The following is a 16,626-nucleotide window of genomic DNA, read 5'->3' on the forward strand; positions in this document are numbered from 1 at the left end:
TGATTAGTCTTAATCTAAATCACCATCCCAAAGTAACATTTCATCCTATGGCTGGAGGGAACTCAGTTACGGCTTCCTAACCCTGCGTAATATTCCAAATACTCCCAGGCAGAAATGGAGCAGCCAAAGAGCTCCTCAAACTTAAGCCGGTGCCATATTATCTCAGTTGGACTCTATCCTGGGCAAGAACAGATGTAAGTGAAACTCTTCCCTGWCATCCACCTTTTTCTCTATGTTACCTATACTGGAGATGCCTAAGAGACAACATATGCAGGAACCAGTTCCAAAAGCTACATGTCTATGGTGAGTTCCCACATGCCAGAGTTATTTGTGAAGCATGTTTTTACATGTTTCTGCTTCACAGCACAATGAGCTTTGAAWATCTACATTAGTCCCAAAAGCACGATCCTATCCTTCCTCTTCTCTACTAATTCTGAAATAGGAATTTTGTTTTAGTACTTTCCATTTGTTATTGTATTTATTTTAAGTGCTTCTGGAAGGAATAGGAGAAGGGCAAATTCAGCAAAAATGGAACTCGCTCAAAGAAACTTCTTGTCTTACTGTGGCAATATACCATGGAGTAGGGTTGCTAGGACCAGTGTGAGTATAAAAATTGCCATGCTGTGTATTCATATTYCAGGCATTTAGACCAATTCATTCAGAAATAAGAACACATGCAAGGCAGAACTTGTCTCAGAGTTCTCAGATGCAAGGTGAAGGACTGTCTGCACAGTTGCTGAGAGCCATAGCAATAGTATCCACACCAATGCGGACCAGTAGGAAAGGTTACTTTGACAGCAGGCTGGAGATATCTAGGAGGTGTGGATTTGTGCTGACATACCACAGTAAAATTTGGGTCTGTCGTAATGCCACATTCTAGGCTTGAACAGCAGCCTGAGAGACGCTGGGAGTTAGACCTAGAGTGTGGCTCCAGATTGAAAGGAGGAGCAAATAGAAAGAAAGGTTAATTTGTTTTTCCAATGTTCTCCATCTTTTGTCCATGTAGAGCTTAAATACTTGGGTTCTAGACTGTTATGTTAAAATTTTGCTCAGTGAAAACCCATACAAATGCATAAATAAATCAGATATTTGAAAGTCACTGCTTTCTGTTCAGTGAAAGAGGCTGGTTACTTTATATTAATTGTTTATTTTTTTATTATAAAAATCTCAACCAGTATTGATGGTTGATCAAGCCACAGATTGCCTTTTAAAATTTTGCAGTCATAGTCCCTTCATCATAATGTTCTGCATTAATTACATTATATTTTTTCTTTATGGTGTTGTTTTTCAGCGAGCAAATACTAGATACGGAAAAGATCAAAAAATAGTAAATCTATTGAGAAATGACAGAAGTAAGCCCACTATGCATTTGCTCTAATGAACCCGGAAGTATAGCAGATATAGTGAATCTGGAAGTGGAGATACAGTGAATGCAAAGTAAATTTAGCATTTGATGCAGATAACTAACATTGATCTACTTTGCTAACAAATGAAGTCTGAAGGGTGCTGTAGAGAAAGAAAGCATGGTCACTTTGTTTTGATTGTATATAAAGGATTGGAAACTATTTAAAGATTTCTTGACATGAATGTTGCTATTAGGAAAAAGCAAAAGATGGCATGGTGTAATGAATACAAATTATTGTAGATAAGTTGGTGGTATAATTTAGCCTCAAGAATGTGACAATATGCAGGACCTCAGCTGTTTGACTTAGGGCTGCAATCCCAAATGGTGTTGAATCTGCTGTTGATTTTATTGGTACTTATGTGTGCCTGAGTTACTATCAGCCTTTACACCACACTGAACTTGCTGCAAGTGCACTTTCTGAAACTTGTGGTTTATAGTCTACTTTCTGAAAGGCATATTGTATGACAGCATCAGTGTCAGACTGTTTTCAGTGTGTGAGATACATCTGTGTATGGGGATTTTCCAGTCCTATTTCAATCATATCTATCAGGACACAGATGATGTCTGCTGCAGGAAGGAATTCAATGATATTTCTGCCTGCTTGGAAAACAGTGTTTGTAATCACAGATTGGGGCCTTCCCGGTGTCTTTATCATGGCTTTCTTTTGCTTTTATGTATCCCTTGAAGCATTTTCACAGGCATATCTGAAAGATATGAATAGCAGAGATCAGAAAAGAACCGTGTTTTTGCTGTGACTTTCCTCCCTGTACTCAGTAGTGCTTTATCTTATAGGTGCACTGGGCAGAGGAAAAATAAGCATAAACCAATTGTAACAGTCCATTTTCTCTTCAGATTTTGCACTTTTCCCTTGTTTGAATATTCTACTGTACTGTTATCACCTAGGCTAGCTACCACCTGAAAATGAACTAATTGCTCTTGATTTCCAAGGTTCTGACTCACATTTTTAGCATCTCTTCAGGAGGAGAGGTGGACACAGATCTTTGGAGCATTTAATTTTATCATATTTATCATATTAGTAAGTTTTTAAATGTGGTTGGATCAAGAGAACAGGAAAAATGGTAAAGTGTCAAACTAAATGGGTCTATGTACCATTATGCATATCTGTCTGTGAGTCTTGAAGACTACTGAACTCCAATAAATAGATGCATGCCCAGTCTGTAGCCATGTTTTTTACTGTTTTATTCTTTACTTTCTTTTAGAAGAAAACCAGGAGTGCAAGTCTGGAACAGAGTTGTAATGGATTTGGATCATCAAGGAGCAGGACTGCAGGTGTGCCCCACACTGTAGACATAGGCTCAGTTAAGTAAAGCCACAGATAGCAAATTACATGCTTTCTAGGGAGAATGTTGTTTCATTTTTCAAAATGTTATTTAACAGAGCCTGAAAAATTTTACTTTGTAGGTCATAATATTGAAACAAAGAAACCTGATACCTGACCATACCTCATATGGTCAACTAAAAATTTTTCTAAATTACTGAAACTGAAGACATAGAGGACCAGATCTACAGAGGCATTTTAATTACAGAGGAATTTATAAATTCAGAGATTCACCTAAAAAACAGCAAAACCGCCCCTGCAAGGTTTCTACCTCTAGTATGTGCTCATTATAAATACTCACAAATAATCTTTTATTCAATGAAATATCTTATGGATACTGCTAATCATACTTTTGAAAGGACTGAACATCACAAGATCTTTTTTTCCCTTCGCCTATTCTTTGTAAAGAACCTGGGAAATTGTTAGACGTTTTAACCTGTAAAAGTGCAAGCCTATCTAGTTTGTTTGATGAGCATAAACCGATTTTCAGCCTTCTGTTCGCAAAGTCCTACTATAACCAATAACTGAATGTTATTAAGAACTCATTTCGTGATAGAGAAATGAAGTGAAAAGGAGAGTAAATTAATTCTCCAAGGTCGCAAAAAGAATCAGTGGCAGGGATGTCAATGAAATCAATGCATAGCAGCTCCTTTTTTAAAAAAAATGCTATAGTGTCTTTTTACATCTTAAACTGATAATATACTGAGATCATGCAATATTTGTTCAAGAAACAATTCAGCCAAATTTCCTATTCTAGATCTCCTGTCATAAAAATGAAAGCCAGGCTATGGTAAAGACTCAGAATCTGTAGCTAGTTAGAGAATTTTTTCCGCACTAGAAAATCTAAAAATGAAACAACTGAATCAGTGCTAAAGCAACATTAATTATATTAAAGAGGTATTGATCCTGTTGAACAATGGAAGTGGATATGTTTGTGGTTATTTTATCATCAGTAAAATATATAGACAAAAAAAGCTTGCAGTCCTTGTGGTTGCTGATAGCAGAAGTAAGAAAGCATAGATAAAACAGAGACTTTTATTGATCATTTGTAAGCTAAGGTCTTGCAGCTAGAGGACTGTATTTGTCAGTCTTTCACCTCCAAGATATAGGTGTGGAAGGGTGGAAGCTTTGCCGCCAACTGATGAGGAGCTGTCAGTGTATTCTTCCCCCTTACCTGTAAGCTGCATCAACTTGTGGAGCGCTCAGCACCTGGCAGTAGCTACAGTGTTGTAAATTCAGAATGATTGATTTTTCCTCTCCAGAGTGTTTTTTTGCATAAGGACAGCAAAAGAGATTGAGAAATAAGTTCTAAAGAAGATATACCTCATGTCAGGATAATCTCTACAACGGTTTTAACTCTCTTTGCAGCTCCTGAAGATCTTGAGACATACAGTCTGGCCCTGAAGACCACTGTGATTATGTCTCCAGCTAGCCAAGAGTGTACCAGCTAGCACTCCAGCTGGCAGAGGCATCCTAGGAAAATGGTGCCACAAGAATTGCCACATGTTCTGTTTCACCCCTGCAGAAATGATCTTTTGAAAAAAGGGAGGGTGTTTTGGCGTAATGTTGGAAATGCTGTACTACTACCACGCTTGTTCTGCAGCAGCAGTAGTGAAAAAAGAAAGATTTCAATTTCCCAGGCTGTCAAACTGACAACTTTTACAAGCATGAAAAGAACACCATCAACTTGAAATCTAGTCATTCTCAGAGATAAGCTAGAAGCATCTTACCTACTACAGAGTCTTCTCAGGCAATTTTTGTGGAATTACAGTCACACTTCCCTGTTTTTTCTTTCGTCTTCGACACGCAAACAAGGAAACTAACCTATTATACATGGGAAGAGCAAGGAAAATAACTACACATAAAGTCTGTCAACATGAAAAAATAAATAGTTTTTTTAACAAAAAATGGAGAAATGATTTCCCTGCTAATCCTTGAAGGCTATAACAATGTTAAAATGTTGCTTCTAACAACAGGTGAAAAATAATAGGTTGGCTGTATCTCTTTAAATTGTTCTGGGACAATCTAATGAAAAAAGTATTTCTTTCTTGGCAAAAAAAAGTATATAGATGAGAGCAGATTTTGGAAAGAGTTAGATAAATATGAATTTGTCAATGACTATAGAAGTGAAAGTATTATCAGTCATTGCTTTTGTGATTTCTTTTCTAATGTGTAAGCTTTGGGGAATAAGTGATTAAATACTAAACTATATCACCTTGTAAGGACACTATTACAAAATCTATTTACCTTCCAAGGATGTTAATGCATATAATGCAAGCTAATTTGAACTATGGAAAGTGTAGACAGGCAGACACCCAGGCCTTAAAAATTACAACTGGATCCATTAATGGAAGGGGAAAAAATCAATAAAATTCTTTTGGGTGCTAATGGTAGACTCAGGAATTTAGTGGGGAAATGCTACAGATGTTTTCTGTTGCTAACAATCACACAACCTTTATCAGATTATTGTCCATTGCCTTTAATTTAAGTTCATTTGGTTTTGAATCCTAAATTTCTGTCTTGGATTATTATTTTTATACTCAGTCACTTGTACCATTGTGAATGGGTCAAGTTAATATTTTATTTTTATGTATGCAGCATAACTTATATTGAGTAGTTTCATCTAGTCATTCTTTACTTTGTTTGAATGATTTATTATGATAATTTCTCAGTGTTTGATGAAGTAGCATTTAACCTTGAGTTCCAAATCTGTCATATTGTTTCTTTTAAGGTTGATCCTGAAAATACTTATAACCAAGTATATCTAATTCGGAGTAGCCCAATTAACTGTGCTGACAATATTCCCAATAATAAGCTCCGTGCAAGTGTTTGTAAGACTAAGACTTTAAACTGTAAGCGTTTCAGACCAAAAAAATTGCAAAGTGCCACGTAAATGCAGAATTCTACTATTTACACATTATTTATCATTACATAACTATGCTTCTCTCTGTAAAGTACATTATAGATTTCTGAGAGAAAACACATGGTTGAAAAGTGATTTTGCTAGAACCTAGAAAGGAGCTCAGTAGTCCATCTACATAGTTTTCATGCAGATCATATTTTCATAATCCTTGTGTCCTTCTTTAGAGAGGAACATTTGCTAATGTTTTAACTCTCAAATCTCTTCTATGCTTGTTGCATTAATGCAGTCTTTTATTAGTAAGTAATTCCATCTTATGCTTCATTCACGAAGTATTTATGTGCACTGGACTCTGATCCAGTCATCAGATGAAGTAAGCTGTTGTATTAATTCCTTCCTTGTCTATTTATAGATATCATTCTGCTCTTTTCCTGATGGTAATTTGAAAAAGTTGGAACATTGCTCTTAGGCTCATTTATGTCATTAATACCAAAAGGTAAAAGATGGAAACCCTGCCTAATTAACTTCTTTGTAGATTCAAAAAGATCTATTAACTATCTGTTTACTATCTTTTGACAAATCTCTGCAGTTATCAAGGGGGAGTACAGCTTCATATAAAATATATTGATTTATCTTAGCCAAACATCATGCCCACAGCAACTGCATTCTCTGTTTTGTGTACTTTCATGTAGTAGAGATGGCTCAATTATGTGTCTAAGAAATCTTCATGGACATAGGGTTTTTTATTGTTATTGTTGCAAGAAGGTTGTTAGCTGATATGAAAATGGAAACAGTGCAGCTTGAGTTAGCAACCACTCACTATCCAAATCTGAGAACAGTTCACAAAAAATAGACTGAAAATTAGTTGTCTAAACTGTTCCAGAAAAGCCTACAAGTAGCAAGGGTATTAAAGACAATGCAAATTTGTTCATGAACAATTTATAAATCTAACAGGGCTAAGTTGGAAACAAATATTATTCATACAAAATAGAGTGATAGCTCTATTAACTCCCTGACATGAAAGTACATGGAAAGTTCTATATGAAGCTCTGCTCTTCAAGTCTGTCCTCATTTGACTTTTTCTGCATAGTTAAATTCCAAAGCAATTGAAATTAAATAACCTGGTTTATAGTTTTTCTGGGTAGCCCTAGGCTTTTCTTCATGTAATGAGTATTTGTTGGCTTCCTGAATTATAGCAGTGCACATGGAACAGTTCCACGTTACCACTCTGTACAGCACAGGAGGTCTGTACTTCTCTCATGTATTTGTATGGACAGCTTTTGAGCTTTTGTAGTTTTGCACATTAAATTGTAAAATCACACTGAAGATGGCTCTGTTAATTTGGAAAAAAAATTTGATGCTTTGGAATCATTGTTTATTGTCCATCTTACCAGTTAAGTAAGTGCTCCTAATCTTTAAATGTAAATCAGAACATATCCTTTTTCCTATACTTTTGATAGTGCAGATTCTGATTCTTCCATTATGATTTTGATTGTAAAATTGCTTACCACTTTTTCCTCCTCTATTCGTTTCCTTTTTTTTTTTCAATAAAAGAAAAATTGTCCTCAGCTATTCAAATGTTGTGGACATTTATTGAGCACCATTTTACATTGTTGAAATGTTCTGTACTATTTGATGTTCATTTTGAGTTTCTTCCAATTATTTTTCACTTGTTTTAGCAATCACAATGATTTATGCTTTCCTTCTGCTTTCCAAATGCTTATTTTAGAACTATTTTTTTTATTTTGAATGTGGGTAAATGCTAGCACTTACAAGATCATCATGTATCAGTTGTATTTTGTATGCTCCATTTTTCTTGGAAAATGTGGAATGTTTAACCTATTGCCACACTTCAGATTATTCCAGAGTTAATCCAGTTATTGCATTTTGATGGTGTCTAGAGACCCTACCATGGTCTAGAGCCAAAGCTGTTCTAACTTTCATTTTAATGAAGCAAGCTTTCTAGGCATCCAATCTTGTAAGTCCTTTCTTTTACCTTTTGTGGGCCACTGTGTAAATTACACAGCTTCTAAATTAAGGTCTAGTGCAGCGCTGCCCAACTCCAGTGGGAAATCAAGGAGGGATAATTCTGTAAGAGAGAGACCCAAGAGTGGTCGAGGGCTTTGAGAACATGGTCTATGAGAAAAAACTCAGAGAACTGGATTCGATTTTTCTAAAGGAGAGTACACCAGACACACAGTAACAGTTTTCAAATATGTAAAAGACTGTTTCAAGATCTAAGGGAATAACTTATTTTTGTCAGCCACTGGGATATGAAGAAATAATGGCCTTAAGTTGCACCAGGGGAGATTTCTTTTAGATGGTCAGAACAACTTTCTAATGTAAAGGTGATTAAGCACTGGAATGAATTATTTGCGGACGCTGTGAAACTTTCCTCACTGGAGGCTTTTTAAGAAAGGCTACGTAAAACATTGTAACCTGGTTTTCGTATAGTTGTTCTTGCCACAGGTTCTGAGATGGTCCTATACGTGCAAGAGGATGAAGCAGATCCATTGAACAGGGCCAAATATTGCTCAGATGCTGATGCTGGCACTAGGCATGCTAATGAAGCAAAGATGAAGAGGTGATATATATATTAGCCAATATGACAATTGCTCATAATAGTCAAAAAGTGTATAATTTGGTGTTTCAATACGTTGATAGACTTGTTGAAATGCATAGCTTAACAGGTCTCTCTTCTCCTCAACTCAGTTGTTACACAATGCAAATCAAATTTAAAATGCACAAAATTATTAATGGCTAATCAAGGGCCACTGAGAGATGACGATGTCCTAGATAGTTGCAAATTGTTCCAGTGTCACTGTCTACTTCACTGCTCCAATGCTTCGAAATGAATCAGTAGTCAGTTTTAATTTGTTCAGTTTAATTAAATTCCACCTGAATAAATATGTGTTGCACAGAGTTGAAGGATTTGCTGAAATTTCTTGGAAGATGTAACCAGTTGAGATCTAATCTGATAATGTGCAGCATTAGATTTTAACCTACTCTCTTCCACAAAGATGAGCATCACATAAATAGTTAAACAATGCTTTAGATGGACCTGTAAGCAAAATCATGTAAAGAAAGCAAAGCAAAATTCCCTGCAGAAGAATATTTTTTTCATGTGCCATCATTATTCTTAGAATAAGAAAGTCCTCAGTAGATCAGAAGTTCACTTCACTTTCAAAAAACAGCCTCATGAAGACTAGCAGCTTGTTTATTTAGCCTGATACTGTCATGTCTACCTATTACATTAATTACACAAGTAGTGTAATCTGATTGCAGGATATTTTCTGCTCAGCTGCCTTTTTTTTGTGGAAAGATATTTATGAATAATATTTGTGTATTTGATACATGATGTAAAGAATCCAAATTAATGCCAAATCATTGTCCTTCTCTTTCTCAAACAGTGCAAAATGAACAGAAGAATGCTCCTTTTTCCCAAACATAGCCCACATCTTCCCCAGGTGTAGGCTAGAAAAAATTCAGAAGATATGTTCAGCATGGCCAGGGATTACATCAGTTCATCCTCATGATGTATGTATAAACCTTACCGGGTCTGCTTAGTGGTCTAAAACTCTTACAATATCTGTTCATTCTCTGAACTGTGTTCTGGCCAGTAACACCCTTCTCAGAAGAAGGCAAACAGAATGGGAATAGTTTCCTTACAAAATCTTTTCTCAGACCATTTGATTTACTTACCTGAGATCATGCCAGCTGACTAGAGCAAAAGAATAGTGAACCTATATTTTGGATCACAAATAGTACCATTATTTGTCCAGCTTATAAGAATAAAAACATCATCATTACTGAATCTGCCCAACAGTCTGTCCAGTACGGAGTCACAGAAAGACTCTGCAAAACTAAGCCCAATTGACTGATCAAAGTATGTTACCAATATACCATTTCTGTGTATGCAGTGGAGCAGCAGGGATTCCATGGCACTCAAGGAACCAGTGCCCACAGAGACTGGGAACAAGACTTGTCCCTAAGCTCTCGCAAAAGGAAATGTGTTGTCCAAAATTTCCTCTTTTCTTGTACCTTATATAGCAATAGTAACTATCCTTCAGTGGCTGCATTCTCTTGTACAATTTTACAGTACGTCTGTGTAACATATAAATTAGTGTAATTGTTTGAATCTTTCTTGCAGAGAAATTCATATGGACTCAGTTTCCTCTCTACATGTACCCAAGGTGATGTTCCTTTTTATTTTATTTAATTTCAGTGATTAGTACGATCAGATCTATATCTTTCTTTCTGACTCCTTGCTTTTCAAGAGCTTTTTAATCTCGGACAGTCTTCCACAGGATAGAAATTTTATTGGCTGAAAATTTTCAAACATAGTTGGCCAAAAGTAATGGCAGATGATTGGTTGAAGAAAAGTAATACCAGATTATTCCCACTACCAGTTTCTACATTTTTCTAAACTCCTTTAGGCAAGGAATTCCTATATTGATGTAGAGATAAATAGTTATTAATAGTGTTATCATATTTTCTCATTATGATTATATTTTCATTATAATGTTGTCAAAACTTTAGAGATAGTCACAACTGATTTTATACCTATAAAGTTTAGAAAATTTAGCACTTGCTTTCATTGCTTTTGTTATTAAAAGAGACATCCCAGATAATTAAAAAATTTTCACTCTCTGACACTGAAGAACGAGCCTAAGTTATGAAGAACAATTATGATGCTATTGGCTATAAAATCCCACGTGTGTTTATATAAAGATCGCTGTTGTGAATTCTATTTTCYTTTAATTTTCTAGATTATTTTCATTTGTGAGATGCTTTGGAAATCATCTTTGGTATAATTCCATAAAATTTAATAGAAGGTTTTATTTGCAAGTTGAAAGCACAAATTACTAAATCTAAGATTAGGAAGAATTTGGTCCAAAACAAGCAACAAACAAAGATCTCAAAAGGAGATGTCAAGATACCTGTTTGCTACAGGCAAAGTGCTAGGCTGAATAAGGGTCTTGTTTACTCACAGATAAGCACTGCAACGTTTTTTAGATCCTGCTATGGGATCCAGGATCTTTCATTTGACATCTAGGCACTGTGAGAGATCTCAGAATATCAGTTCCTAATAAGCTGAGCAGAGACACATCTACAGGCAGCTGACAGCAACAATGAGCTCTATGATATCTCAAAACCCATTCTTCTTTAAGGCTCCCCTATGGGCTGCTAGAAGGTGACTCARTGCAGCTGGGATCCAAAGCCTGGTTCTCATAGGGCGAGAAACTCTCATCATAATTTAACTGGCATTCACTTTTCATTTCAGCTTTGGCCAAAAGCAATATTATTTCTGATAAGGTGCCCAGAGATCAGAGAACACTTTTGGGAATCCACAGCTTTAATCTACAGATCATGTCTCACAGGAAATTTTCCTAACTACAGATTTACATGGTGAGTTTTCTCTTGAGGTGTTTTTAGCTTTCTGAATCTTGCATTCAAGAATCTCAATCTTGCTATGTTCAGGCAATTCTGCATATGACATTCCTAGGTGCAAAAGGAAGCCTAAAAGTGAAGAGCAGCTCCCCCCAGAGTGCTCTAGACTGAAGCTCAGCAGGGAGAAGGGTACTGTTAGTGTTCATACAGAGAAAGGGAAATAAATAAAGATGGCTAGTGGGCAAACCCAAAAGGTGTTGAGTTTTCATTTTAAGTTTGATGGCATTTGGGGCAGCTCTGTAACGAACAAAACAACAATGACATTATAAAATGCAGGACATCGTATTATCTGTTAGGTGTGAAGCTTAGGCAAATTAAATATGCCTGGGGCTGAGTGATGACACCCCCCCTCTCCCCCCCAGTTTGCAGCCTTTGAGTGTCAAAATCCTAGTCTAAAAAAAGGAGAATTTGTTTAAGGTATTTCCTTGGGCAAAATGGTCTACGTGTAGCCCTGCTACAGATGGGAAAGAACTGGACTGACTAACATTGTAGCTAGTGAAGCAAGAAGTGGCTCACTGAAGCAGATGATGGGCACAATTCAGGATAACCTGGCTATCTAGTAGGATAGGCAATGGAGCTCTATGATTTGACAACCACAATTTGCAGGTTGATAGTAAAAGAGGAGGTTGGAAAACAGCAAGTGCTCTAACAGTTGCTTCACCAAGAAATGAGAAGGGAAGACTTTGAAATAATATTATATATTGGGTAGAGACTAATGGGTTGATTTAATTGCCAGTAACAGAGTCCAAATTCAATTCCTGGAGTAAAGTAATAAATATTAGCTTTAGACTTCATTCAGAGATCTGTGAAAATTAAATTAAATTGTGTGGCTGCTCAGTGAACTCCATTTTTTCCACACTTTTTGCTCTCAATGGGCTGCGAGCTTTTGCATTAGATTAGGGTGGCCACTCAGTCTGAGGCACATTTAGTGGATTTGCTCAGATGACTGCATTTCTCCTTACTGCACAACATACCATCCCCCATTTTATGACATGATTGTTGGTTTTATTCTTTATAGAACTTTATAGAGCTCACAGGGTGTGTCTGCATTACTGACTGGTGTGGGGTTAGATTTGATATCATCTGTTATGTCTTTAAACCTCTGTGTCCACACTGCGTGTTTGTCAGCATGAATTTCACGCTAGTTGCCTGTCTGAGATTCACTGGGTGCATTTGGAGAGCTAGCTGCTAGAGGACACTGAATCCACATTGCAGGTAGGAGGGTTCGTGACTGTTCTTTCCCCAGGAGAGAAAGGGCTTAGGGTGACCAAAGGTGTGCTTGAAAGAGTATCACAGGACTCCATGTATAGGTGTAAGACAGACTCACTCTTGTAAAAATACTCTTTCATCAAACTAAATTGCTGATATAGCTCCACCCACTGAGCTCACAAGCAGTTTAATTTCATTTTTCTGGATTTTTGGTCGGTGGCTCATTCCAGTGCTCATTAGTGGCTTCTGGAAATTCAAGGCGGCCCTTGTTACTGCCAGTGAAAGCTTGACAAAAGAGTTGCACGTTTTTGTAATTGGGTGGCCAAGCTTAGCTGATCACATCTGGAGCTAATAAAGCTAAAGATGGTACCCAGCTCAGGATGATAGATGTGGGAAGAATCATGGCAAGCATTGAGGTACCCATAGAAATTATATGGGTTTCAAAACAAAAGACAAGATGGAAGCTTGGTGATAGGCCAGAAAGACATCATGAAATTCAAACCAGTACTTAAGGTCTGGCACAAGGATGAGATAAGGATGAAGCAAAGTCATTGAAAAATTGGTTACTGCTGTTCAATCTGTATTTTCTCTCAACTGTTTACATCTTGTTTATTCTCTAATACTTGACATAACATGCTTCAGTTGCAGTGCATAGTTATTAGTATAATACTACAGATATCTTTAGGATTCTAGTGTTCTGACACATATGTTTTGGAAGTGTTTGTGAGACATTTCCCCAGTGTGGTACTCTCTCCTTCTTCACAGTATCATTCATGGACTGTTAAAATAAATGTTGAACATAAGGATACAAAGGTGGGGTCTAGGAATGTGTAGTTCACTACAACTTATGCCCACTGTTCAATGCAGGTAAAAGGCTAAAGTAAAAGAATTTGAGAATTTCACAGCTGGCTCTTGTGGCTGTCCAGACTAGGGAGGCTTTGTGTGAAAACAAACAAAAAGTTTTTATGTGCCAAGTACCTTTTAATTTCCTCCTTGAACCCACCTGGAGATGCCCCAGCACGTTCATTTAAAACAGCTGTGCATTGCCCTGCCTGCCTGTGCCCTGCATACTTCTGTGCAAGCAGAAGCTCAGTTCTGTGCCAGTGCTTTGCTGGATGCTGCTGGATAGGGGAGTATATTGCTTAAGGAAGGAGTCTGTGACATGTCTCCACCTATTGCAGGTGTGATATGTAAGAGGGGGCAGAGTATGGGGGAAGTGGACTGAGGAGAGAYGCAGTGGGGCCAGCTGCACAGGGTGGTACAGACTAGTCTCAGGAGTTTAAGGATGTTGCAACAAAATCATTCCCAACTAATTTTAGTGAAGGTCAGTGTCTTGTATGGTTACCCTGGTATAAACATATATGTCTTTACCATGCGCTACTGAAGTGAGAAGTATGAAAATGCTCGAAGAGCCTCATTTTCTAGCAATGCTTAAACAACTTCCTTACTTTTCTTTCTTTGTAGTCTGTTAATAATTGTGCCATTTCTCTTGGTTTTAACTGTATGTCCCTTAAGGCATGTTAAAGACCCCCTGTGATTAAAATAGTGGGAATCATGTTCCTGAAGTGACATTAACAGAGACGCTTATTAAAATTTTGCCCCTGCTGTTTGTGGTTTCTCAAGACAATATTTCTTTAGCAAATTTTAAAATAAAATTACGTGATGCTTGACAACTAGAAATTATGCCATAGCCCAAATGTTAAGGGAGAATTAGGTAAGTAATTATAGACTGTCTTAACGCCTGAAACAGAAGTGCTAGTAGACTGCTTAGAATTACATTTAACAGATCATTGGTTTTGTTGCTCATGTACAGCAGATCTCTTGGCATACTGTGATTGTATGCAAAATGATCATATGTCCTGCTATGCTATTTTTATGTTTTCAAGGTGTTTACAGTGTTTGCTCTTCCCAAGACCCTGGTGGGAATATGATGCAGCGTCTTGTGAGCCTGTCCATCTGAACAGCATTTTAAGTAAGTACTCAATGTGGCAAGTATCAGGAAAAAAAAACAAAATTGCCACTTGACTGCTACCAGTTTGCACTTTCTCCTGAATCAGCAGCTTGTGTTTGTCTTGCAACTTATACAACAATTCTGTTTTCACCTCTACTGTTTATTTCCCTTTCCCTTTCAGGCAACTGCAAAAGCCAGAGAATGGCCCTTGTGATAATGCCACTGAGATTTAGAGCATTATAGCAATCTCATTATCAGTTTACATCCCCAGCTGGAAATCAGAGATTGTTCAGCACATCAAACAGCAGAACGGGGGCATGTAATGTGCAGCCCAAGGGCCAAATGAGACCTGCTGAGTCATATAATGTGGGCTCCAGCTGCCCTCTTCCTGTAACTGAAGGATGAGGACAAAACAGCAAAACCGCTTGTTGGTATTGCTAATGAACTTGAACCACAATAAATTATTTTCCGTCTGCATAACGTGGAAGGATAAAGTACAACCAAATATGGTTACATGCACTTATAATAAATGTATATAGTTTATATGCAAATTGGATGTGGCCCTTGGGCTCTTGGTAAGTAACCTGTATAACCTTCAGGTCTATAGAAGGTAAGCGTCTTGCTAGTGCTGGAATTAGTGCATAGAGCTAGAGGCCAGCATGCAGCATGAGCCTCGGTTATTCTTTGTTTAAGAGCAAGGGAGAAGGAGTAACAGAAACCCCTTCAGTTCAACTTCTGATATAAATTCTTGTCTATGTGAGCAAGAGGGATGGGAAAGACTATTCCGTTGTTCAGAAAGTCACTGTGTAAATTCTCGTTCCCTGAAACCATCTTAGACACCACATACAACTAAACCCCCCATTATATCTATTAGGTGAATCAAGACCTCCTGAGGGATCAGCAAATAACATTGCATTGTGGAATTTTTATGCTGTGGAAAGCATTTGAATTATTTCAGTCATTGTTTTTGAGTTATTGGGAAATAAACTCAGAGTCTATCATTATTTCATCCAACTGTGCAAATATAAAATTGATAAAAAATGTTTTTATCATACACAGTTTGAATAAAGATCTGTGATAATTTCAAATTCAGAGGATTCTCCTGTGACAAAGGTCTAATAATGCAGTCATTAACAAGGAATTACATTACAGTGTCTGTGGGACTTACTTCAGTGAAAGCAGAATTTCTTTGTTGGTAATTTCATCTTGATGCTACTTCCCTCTATTCAGCTTCAGACATTTTTTTTCTAAAATCAGCAGTAATGTGGTAGTTAACCTTTCTTAATATTACTTGAGAAGATAATTCTGAGATACAGCCATACAAAGAATAAAACTTTGAAACTTTCTATTTTACCCACAGTGGCTAAAGTTCAGCACAACTTCGACCATATTCATTATTTCACATATCTTACCTTTAAAATGGCAATAAAGACCTTGAAATTATAACTGAGGGTTGGCTGGCTGACATATACATAATGTGAACATTCTTTTTATATGGAAAGGAGGCACATACAGGTATTTCCAAAGCATTTATTCCTACCTCATTTATTTTCAGCAAAGCACAAGAGTTCTAATGTTATTTTTATTCTCTCTTTTGTGATACAACTAATATTCAACAATATATAGGGGGGATTTTGTGAATCTGCTCTCCTGAAAGATGCACAAATAGCTTATTCAAGGTAGCACTCAATTTGTTATGTTTCTATACAAAAATGACACAAAAGAAATCTGTCTTCTATTTTCTGGGATAAAACCTGAGTGTGTACCACCCTTCTACTGTCTCTAGCTTCACTTGAGAGAAAACACACATATGGACAGGAAGGGGTCTGTATTGTGCCATGGACCATAAGGGAATCATGGATAACAGGTACTGGAAGGTAAACTTATCCTGCAGCGTAAACGTTGGGAATTTGTGTTAACCTTAACTTTGCAGCAGCACTTCAAAACATGAGCCAAATGTGTATTTGCAGATTTTATTGTCACAAATCACTCCTTCAGTGTCTCCTAAAAGTGCAATTGGCTTAAAAAGTACATATTTTAAAAATAAGAATTAATTCTAAGTTTTATTTTAATTTCCATTCATGGGGTTTTATTTTCTAGCTATTGTTTACAGTCATGAAGATGATTGAAAAACTTGCATTTCCTTAACATGAAAGCTCAAATTCTCATCTAATCACTTGATTCCAGGAGCTCAGACCAACTATAGGGAGACAGTAAGTCCCAAGAATTGATATGATTGCCTCTGTTACAGGACTCTCAATGAGGATGAGAATAGTTCTGGTGAATTATGAGCTGTGAATGAGGGTAGATCCTGTGTTGTACTAAATCCCTGYTGAGCTGCTCATACAAAGGGACCTTCATGCTATAGGAATAAATCAGTTGGGAATTTCTTTCCTCTAGACAAACCTAGT

This window comes from Apteryx rowi, unplaced genomic scaffold (genome assembly GCF_003343035.1).
Source record: "Apteryx rowi isolate R43461 unplaced genomic scaffold, aptRow1 scaffold_127, whole genome shotgun sequence".
NCBI classification, from domain to species: Eukaryota; Metazoa; Chordata; class Aves; order Apterygiformes; family Apterygidae; genus Apteryx; species Apteryx rowi.